The sequence below is a fragment of the Oncorhynchus kisutch genome, unplaced genomic scaffold, assembly GCF_002021735.2.
Source record: "Oncorhynchus kisutch isolate 150728-3 unplaced genomic scaffold, Okis_V2 Okis01b-Okis20b_hom, whole genome shotgun sequence".
In the NCBI taxonomy this organism is placed as follows: domain Eukaryota; kingdom Metazoa; phylum Chordata; class Actinopteri; order Salmoniformes; family Salmonidae; genus Oncorhynchus; species Oncorhynchus kisutch.
In genome coordinates, this window is record NW_022261978.1 from 9,957,032 (window position 1) to 9,966,880 (window position 9,849).

Sequence of the window (9,849 nt, forward strand, 5' to 3'; positions counted from 1 at the left end):
TACTGCATTGTGGGTAGTGTGGGAAGAGTTCACAAAATAAGTTAATAAATATGTAATAACGCAAAAACATAACTGTTTGTTCTTATAACCATAAAGTGACGACAACTAGCTTACTAAGTCTTTAATAACCACACTGTATTGTTACACTGGTGAGTAAAAACTCATGCTTCGTACACTTTATCTTGTTGTCTGAAGATAAAATCTACATTTTACTCAACTGCGTTACCCACTCCAATCAGCAGATGGCGGTCTGGGAATTTAAAGTTAATCTGCTGGTGTGACGTATAATCTAGTGGACGGAACGCTTCTTTCATCATCAGCAACAGTTCGTCAGACACCTCGGTAGCTTGCTAGACAAAATAGCCGAAACAATACATTACTTTAGAGGCTTTAGTGTATATTAGCCACTGTGTTTTAAACCCACTTCTATCGTCTAGTTAGTTATCCGATTTAATTTCATATTTACGGTGTTGTTATTATTCAGCTAGCGGGCTGGTTAAATTAGCATTAGCCTAGCTAGCTAACATCCCCGACCATGCGGTCACCAAGCTACTCTCCTTCTAATGAAGAGAAGGATATCACAGTAAATCAAGAAGTAGGGAGTGGGGCCTTTACTGTGAAAGAATAGGAGGACGCGTTCAGAGTGAAAGACGAGGAAGATATCACAGTAAAACAAGAAGGGAGTGGGGCTGTTACTGTGAAAGAAGAGGAGGACGCGTTCAGAGTGAAAGAGGAGGCTGATGTCACAGTAAAAGGAGAGGAAGATGCAGTTTATGGCGTGAAAGAGGAGGGGGAGGAGATTACTTTCACATCGAAAAAGGAGGAGGAGGAAGAAGAGGAGGAACCTGGATATCTGGGCCCGGTTTCCCAAACGCATCTTAAGGCATCCAATGGTTCTAACGATGAATTTAACCATAAGATGGTTTTGAGAAACCGTTCCCTGATTAACACTAGTAAGTACTGTCTTAACAACAGAGGCACAAACTGCAGTTGAACTGATGTTTGGTGTTAAGGTGGAAATCTGCAATTGCTAAATTATTTATTATTATTATTTACTCATGAGCTGAGTTCAACTGTTGTACCCCATCAGACCCCCAAATAAGCTTTTTTTTACTAACCACTAGGCTACCCTGCCGCCTCAACATGGTTAAAACTATAATGTTGATATCATGGATGGTCAGTCCTTGCATCCATAGGTCTGTCTGTAGTTACATTTCTCCAACCCCATAATCTTTTATTACCAAAATAGTGGTGGAATGACAGATTTGTTATTGTTTGAACTGCAGATGGCTGGGTTTTGTGTCTTTTTTAAACAGCAACTAAATGGCTGCCCAGAGACTTGGTTAACTGCTGAGGGATGGGGGAAGGAGAAGTGTAACCACTCTCAAATTCATAGAGAACGATATTGAAGAAACCTTAATCCAACACCTAGCGACCTCGTCAAGAAGTTCAGACATCTTGGCGTAACAGTTATAAGGTGTTGATTTGACAGTCGTTGGACCCAGGTTTGAGTTCAGCTCAGGGCTACCCCCTGAATTCAATACACTATGAATACAAGGACTGGCCATCCATGAGGTCATAATGATAGTTTAACCAGGTTTCTAGGATATATGGTATATTCTAGAATTCATCCATGATGTCATAATGATAGTTTAACCAGGTTTCTAGGATGTACAAAAGTGGGGCAAAAAAGTATTTAGTCAGCCACCAATTGTGCAAGTTCGGCCACTTAAAAAGATGAGGCCTGTAATTTTCATCATAGGTAGACTTCAACTATGACAGACAAAATGAGAAAAAAATCCAGAAAATCACATTGTAGGATTTTTTATGAATTTATTTGCAAATTATGGTGAAACGCCAGTAGTGCGCACCACCGCTAACTAGCTAGCCATTTCACATTGGCTACACGCGCTCTCAACATCAGACGAAATGTTTATAAAAGTACAATAAAAGTTCGTAGAAACATGTCAAACGATGTTTAAAATCAATCCTCATGTTGTTCTTGTCATAAATATTCAATAATATTTCAACCACACAAAAGCTTCGCGTTGGGCTCATGGCTGAAAATGTCCGCTGTCCACTCATTGAAAGTGCTGTATCTCCCTCATTTTTCAGAGTAAAAGCCTGAAACAATGCCTAAAGAATGACCACATGTAGAAGAAGCCATAGAGATCGTGACCTGGGTCTAAGTCTTTGTATGGTGGATAGGCTTTCAATGGAAAAACAGCCTTTCAAAATAATAGTACTTCCTGGATGGATTTTCCTCAGGTTTTCGCCATATCAGTTCTGTTATACTCACAGACATTATTTTAACAGTTTTGGAAACTTTATATTTTCCATCCAAATCTACTAATTATATGCATGTCCTAGCTTCTGGGCCTGAGTAGCAGGCAGTTTAATTTGGGCTTTAATTCACGCTCACGGAGGGAGCCGCTCGTCAACACAACCTGACCGGAGGGAGCCGCTCGTCAACACAACCTGACCGGAGGGAGCCGCTCGTCAACACAACCTGACCGGAGGGAGCCGCTCGTCAACACAACCTGACCGGAGGGAGCCGCTCGTCAACACAACCTGACCGGAGGGAGCCGCTCGTCAACACAACCTGACCGGAGGGAGCCGCTCGTCAACACAACCTGACCGGAGGGAGCCGCTCGTCAACACAACCTGGCCGGAGGGAGCCGCTCGTCAACACAACCTGACCGGAGGGAGCCGCTCGTCAACACAACCTGACCGGAGGGAGCCGCTCGTCAACATAGCATTACATTCAATTAAATATACCTTCCGGCAACCCGCCTCACTCAATGTGATACGGATCTGCTTTTTTTTGGCCCTTATAGCTAGAACCTCCATCAGAAGCTAACCAGCTAATTAGCTACTAGCTATTTAGTCATTGTTAGCCACTGCTAGCGGCCTTTACCTTTTTAGCTCAAACACCAGCCGCTTTTAGCCTGGATAATACCTGCCAGTCTGCACAGCGCGATATCAACCCTGAGCATATCAGACTGTTTTTCTCCACTACATCACTGTATTCCTGCCGTAAGCTCTGGACCATTACACCAGATAATCGCAGCTGGCTAGCTGCCACCGAGTGGCCCAGCCCCGAAGCTAGCCTTGAGCCAGGCCCATCTCCCGGCCTGCTCGGTGGACCCTATGATCACTCGGCTACACAGCTGATGCCTCCCAGACTCTTCACTAAGACGACTAGAAGCCACTACATCACCGGATTCCTGCCGTAAGCTCTAGACCTTTGCACCGGATTGGCTATAGTGGCCAATGCCCTTGTCCTGAAGCTAGCACCAGTTAGCCTCAAGCCAGGTGTATCTCCCAGCTAGCAAACAAAATTACGCCAGCTACAGTACCTCTTTTGCCAATTGGCCTGTACCCTTTGTCGACACGGAGCCCCGCCGGTCCATCACAACTGGTCTGCCGACGCAATTCCGTCTGATGTGCCCTCAACCTTGGCTACATAGCTGATGCCTCCTGGACTGTTCATTAATCACGGTACTCCATTTAGTTTATCTGTCTCGAACTCTGGCCCTGTGTGTAGTTAACTGACCCTCTCTGCCCATTCATCGCCATTTTACCTGTTGTTGTTCTCTTACCCGTTGTTGTCTTAGCTAGCTCTCCCAATCAACACCTGTGATTGCTTTATGCCTCGCTTTGTCTCTAATGTCAATATGCCTTGTATACTGTTGTTTAGGGTAGTTATCATTGTTTTGTTTTACTGCGGAGGCCCTAGTCCCACTCAACATGCCTCAGAGAACTCTTTTGTCCTACCTCCCACACATGCAGTGACCTCACCTAGCATAACTGGTGCCTCCAGAGATGCCACCTCTCTTATCGTCACTCAATGCCTAGGCTTACCTCCACTGTACCTGCACCCTACCATACCCCTGTCTTTACATTATGCCTTGAATCTATCCTACCACGTCCAGAAACCTGCTCCTTTTATTCTCTGTTCCCAACGCACTAGACGACCAGTTCTGATAGCCTTTAGCCCTACCCTCATCTTACTACTCTGTTCCTCGGGTGATGTAGAGGTTAACCCAGGCCCCGTGTGTCCCCAGGCGCTCTCATTTGTTGACTTCTGTAACTGTAAAAGCCTTGGTTTCATGCATGTTAACATCAGAAGCCTCCTCCCTAAGTTAGTTTTACTCACTGCTTTAGCACACTCCACCAACCTTAATGTCCTTGCCGTATCTGAATCCTGGCTTAGGAAGGCCACCAAACATTCAGAAATGTCCATCCCCAATTACAACATTTTCCATCAAGATAGAACTGCCGAAGGGGGAGGAGTTGCAATCTACTAAGTTCTAAGTTCTATCATACTTTCCAGGTCTATGCCCAAACAGTCCGAGCTTCTAATTTAAAAAATGTATCTCTCCAGAAATAAGTCTCTCACAGTTGCTGCCTGTTACTAACCCGTCAGCTCCCAGCTGTGCCCTGGACACCATATGTGAATTGCCCCCCATCTATCTTCAGAGTTCGTTCTATTATGGCCAACATCCAGTGAAATTGCAGAGTGCCAAATTCAAAAACAGAAATACTCATTATAAAAATTCATAAAACATACAAGTGTTACACATCGGTTTAAAGATGAACTTCTTGTTCATCCAACCACGGTGTCAGATTTCAAAAAAGCTTTACAGCGAAAGCATACCGTGCGATTATCTGAGAACAGCGTCCAGCGGACAAATCATTACAAACAGTTACCAGCCAAGTAGAGGAGTTACACAAGTCAGAAATAGCAATAAAATGAATTGCTTACCTTTTATGATCTTCATATCGTTGCACTCACAAGACTCCCATTTACTCAATAAATGTTCGTTTTGTTCGATAAAGTCTCTTTATATTCAAAAACCTCCGTTTTGTTCACGTGCTTTGATCAGTTATCCTACCGATCCTTGACTTTGGCGATGTCATTTTCAAAATAGCCTCCAACACTCTACTCAGCAAACTGGATGCAGTCTATCACAGTGCCATCCGTTTTGTTACCAAAGCCCCATATACCACCCTCCACTAGGACCTGTATGCTCTCATCGGCTGGCCCTCGCTACATATCCGTCTCCAAACCCACTGGCTACAGGTCATCTATAAGTCTTTGCTAGGCCACCTTAACTCAGCTCACTGGTCACCATAGCAACACCCACCCATAGCATGTGCTCCAGGAAGTATATCTCACTGGTCATCCCCAAAGCTAACACCTGCTTTGGCCGCCTTTCCTTCCAGTTCTCTGCTGCCAATAACTGGAACGAATTGCAAAAATCACTGAAGCTGGAGACAGATCTCCCTCACTAACATTAAGCATCAGCTATCTGAGCAGCTTACCGGTCGCTGCAGCTGTACACAGCCCATCTGTAAATAGCCCATCCAACTGCCTACCTCATCCCTGTGTTTTTATTTCCTTTTTTGCTCTTTTGCACACCAGTATTTCTACTTGCACATCATCTGTTCATTTATCACTCCAGTGTTAATTTGTTAAATTGTAATTACTTTGCTACTCTGGCCTATTTATTGCTTTACCTCCTTACTCCATTTGCACACACTGTATATAGATGTTTCCATTGTGTTATTGACTGTATGTTTGTTTATCCCTTTGTTGTTTTAGTCGCACTGCTTTGCTTTATCTTGGCCAGGTCGCAGTTGATTCATTTTTTCTTCCTGTTGTAAAGTATAAACACACTGAAGGGAAACAAATACATGTTTTGAGCAAAATAAAAAATTTTTTAGACAACTGCAAACTAGAAGGAGTGAGTGATGTCATAGTAAGGCATTCAAGGAGTTGGCTTGATGGGAAGTCATGATGTCATCCAATAGGCGACTGATCTTCATGTGAAATTCATTTTTCTTTTTTAAATCCTTCCTGTTCTGTCAAGTTGGTTGTTGATCATTGCTAGAAAGCCATTTCAAGTCTTGCTATAGACTTTCAAGACGATTTAAGTCCAAACTGTAACTAGGCCACTCAGGAACATTCAGTGTCATCTTGGTAAGCTCCTCCAGTGTAGATTTGGCCTTGTGGTTTAGATTATTGTCCTGTTAGGACCGTTTTTTGTATTCGGGTCTCTGAAATGCACTCTACCTACGTAACATTTAGTTTCCTTATATTACGCTGGGAAAACAGTTTTCATGGGCACAGAAATTCTAAATAATTTCAGAGTTTGCAAAATCCAGTGATTCTGAGAGTCACCTTAACTTTATTGACAACACCCAAATGGATACTGTCATTAATGCGGTTCTTCAATAATTACACATAATATTTAATTCTGTAGCTGTTTAGAGTCACATGTTCAACTATCATCAGCTGGTCCAGGAAATCATTTTCTGAATGACAGTCACATGACAAACATCACGACATACAACAACAACCAAAGTGCTTCTTCATTCATTACATAGGTCTATGTAATTGTTAGGTGAAGTTATGGGCCAATTTGGCAAACAGTGTATAAACCCTCATTGTCAGGCTGATGGAAAAGCCAAAGAGCATTTTACTGGTTGAAGTGTTTTTTTAAGTACAAAGAGGTTGATTTGCGATGACGACACAAACATTATATTAAGCAGGACGTTCAAACGAGCATTACAATTAAGCAACCTGGACATGGAGGTTACTCCCCTGAGTTTTCCCCCATTCACATTCAGAATACATTGTGAAAAAACAAAATCTTTGCTCACCATTTTTGCTCCATGCAGATATACTTCATCCAAAACTATCGGTTTCCTCATTAGGGGGACGAGTTTCTACCACCAAATTGCATGTGCATCGCCCTCGTGTCGCAATTTTAGCAAACACAGAAAGGTGCCTATGTTGGAGACCAAAAGTCGTCTGGCACACTTCTTAGGATTTCAACAATTTTAATAGCTTTTTTCTAGCCTACAATCATCGATGTTACTACTAATGTGAAAACAAGACAAAATAGGACTATTCTTGCTCATTTTAAGACAATTGTCAAATAATCAGTACATTCATTACAGAAAACAATTGTTGTACAACATCATGGCTACGCTGTTGGCATCACCTTTTACAGTGGATTACCGCTGTTGTGGGCCTTTAATCATTTGTCTGACTTTGTTGTTCACACAGGAGAGAGACGGGACTACCGTGGATCCTCTGGGGAGCCTCAACAACCTCATGAGGCTGACAAGGCAGAGAAGAGTCTCTCCAGATCAGAACCCCCCAAGAAACGCCTGCAGAGATCCACAGGGAAGAGAACTCACTGCTGCTCTGACTGTGGGAAGAGATTCACCTCATCAGGCATTACAATTCATCAGCGAACACACACAGGGGAGAAATCTTATAGCTGTGATCAATGTGGGAAGAGTTTTACTACATCTGGCTCTCTGACTTTACACCAGAGAACACACACAGGAGAGAAACCTTATAGCTGTACTCAATGTGGGAAGTGTTTTACTCAGCTCAGCAGCCTAATAACACACCAGAGAATACACACAGGAGAGAAACCTTATAGCTGTACTCAATGTCGGAAGAGTTTTAATAATCCATCCGGCCTGATATCACACCAGAGAACACACACAGGAGAGAAACCTTATAGCTGTACTCAATGTGGGAAGAGGTTTACTCAACAATGCAACCTGATATCACACCAGAGAACACACACAGGAGAGAAATCTTATAGCTGTGATGAATGTGGGAAGAGTTTTGCCCAATCTGGAGCGCTGACAGTGCACCAGAGAATACACACAGGAGAGAAACCTTATAGCTGTGGTCAATGTGAGAAGAGTTTTGGTCAATCTGGAGATCTGAGAGTTCACCAGAGAACACACACAGGAGAGAAACCTTATAGCTGTGGTCAATGTGGGAAGAGTTTTGGTCAATCTGGAGATCTGAGAGTGCACCAGAGAACACACACAGGAGAGAGACCTTATAGCTGTGATCAATGTGGGAAGAGTTTTGCCCAATCTGGAGCGCTGACAGTGCACCAGAGAATACACACAGGAGAGAGACCTTATAGCTGTAGTCAATGTGGGAACAGTTTTGCTGCATCAAGAACTCTGACTCAACACCAGAGAATACACACAAGAGAGAAATCTTTTGTCTGTGAATAATGTGGGAAGATTTTTGGCAATCTGGCCATCTGGTATCACACCAGAGAGCACACACAGGAGAGAAATCTTATAGCTGTGATCAGTGTGCCAAGAGATACTTTAATAAAATATCTCTGATCAAACATCAGAAAAATACATTCATGATATCAATGAAAAAATGTCACAATGTAGAATGTTTTAACATTGTAGTAGGAGTATTTTAATGACGTCACAATGTAGAACCCTAAACATTTGTCCCCTGTTCTATTGATGAGTTATAACAAATAAGTGTTGTGTTCCTTTGTTTAGTGACTCCTAAATTTAAATGCATCACTCCAAAATGTAGCTGACTGTCTTCTGCAGGTTGTCCTCTAACCAGTGAGGTAAAAGATATCTCCCATTTCCATGTGTTTTTTTAGTTGTGTTAGTTTCAACAGCACATTCAACCTAATTTCCCCTCTAATCGATATCAGTGATTTATTGCTTCTTGTCAAAACAACAGCGTTTTTGGTGCTTGTGCAGTTTATAAGGAGCTTGTTTTAAAAAATACAAGAAATATGATTATTGTGGCAGATGTTTGTCTATATAGCACATTTTATGTTTAGGTTTTCAATTTATCCCAAACTGTTTCTGATATTGGTTATTGATTTGGAGACGTTAAAACTGTGTTTTGACATTGGGGATATCACACCTAGCAAAATGTCATTGAAAAGACGTTGAAAATAAGACTATGTAACCGAATATTTCATATTTACATTTCATGTAACATTTAGTAATCATAATTATTTATGCAACCAACTGACAATTTTTGATTACAATTATATTGACGTTGTTGCCCTGCTTTTAAAATATCAGGGTTAATTTTCCAGCCTGCTGAAGGTGTGGTGGAGTGGTAAACACCACCCCCGGCTCTACCAGGGGCTTGAGGTGGTCTCCCACAGCTCTGCTTATGACATGTTCTGTGGCCTTGCCGTTCCAATTCTTGACTGCCCCTGCAACACAGAAATAAATACATTTAGTCATATTATATAAAACATTAAAAGTAATCGATATGGAGCATCTATGGCCTCAGTTACACCTGGCACCTAAATGTGACTTCTGTCATCTGATCACTCCAAACTGCATTAGGTTCAGATCTACCAGGATGGGCCTTTGACAGTCTGGATGCAGTCAGGTCACTGAATATAAATAAGCAACGTAAAGAGGTGGGGTGAATGAGTGGGGAAAAGTACATTCTACACAAATGACCATAATAGCAAAGAACAAATGTGTGTGCCTGAGACCTCCTGTCTCAGCCTCCAGTATTTATGCTGCAGTAGTTTGTGTTGGGGGGCTAGGGTCAGTTTGTTGTATCTGGAGTACTTCTGTCCTATTCGGCGTCCTGTGTGAATTTAAGTGTGCTCTCTCTAATTCTCTCTCTCGGAGGACCTGAGCCCTAGGACCATGCCTCAGGACTACCTGACATGATGACTCCTTGCTGTCCCCAGTCCACCTGGCCGTGCTGCTGCTCCAGTTTCAACTGTTCCGCCTTATTATTATTGGACCATGCTGGTCATTTATGAACATTTGAACATCTTGGCCATGTTCTGTTATAATCTCCACCCGGCACAGCCAGAAGAGGACTGGCCACCCCACATAGCCTGGTTCCTCTCTAGGTTTCTTCCTAGGTTTTGGCCTTTCTAGGGAGTTTTTCCTAGCCACCGTGCTTCTACACCTGCATTGCTTGCTGTTTGGGGTTTTAGGCTGGGTTTCTGTACAGCACTTTGAGATATCAGCTGATGTATGAAGGGCTATATAAATACATTTGAT

General features: G+C 42.6%; 1 pseudogene; it reads left to right on the plus strand.

The window, feature by feature from the left end:
* Positions 1 to 285: 285 nt before the first annotated feature.
* Positions 286 to 8,601, plus strand: LOC116358861 (zinc finger protein 501-like; annotated as a pseudogene).
* The last annotated feature ends 1,248 nt before the right edge of the window (positions 8,602 to 9,849 follow it).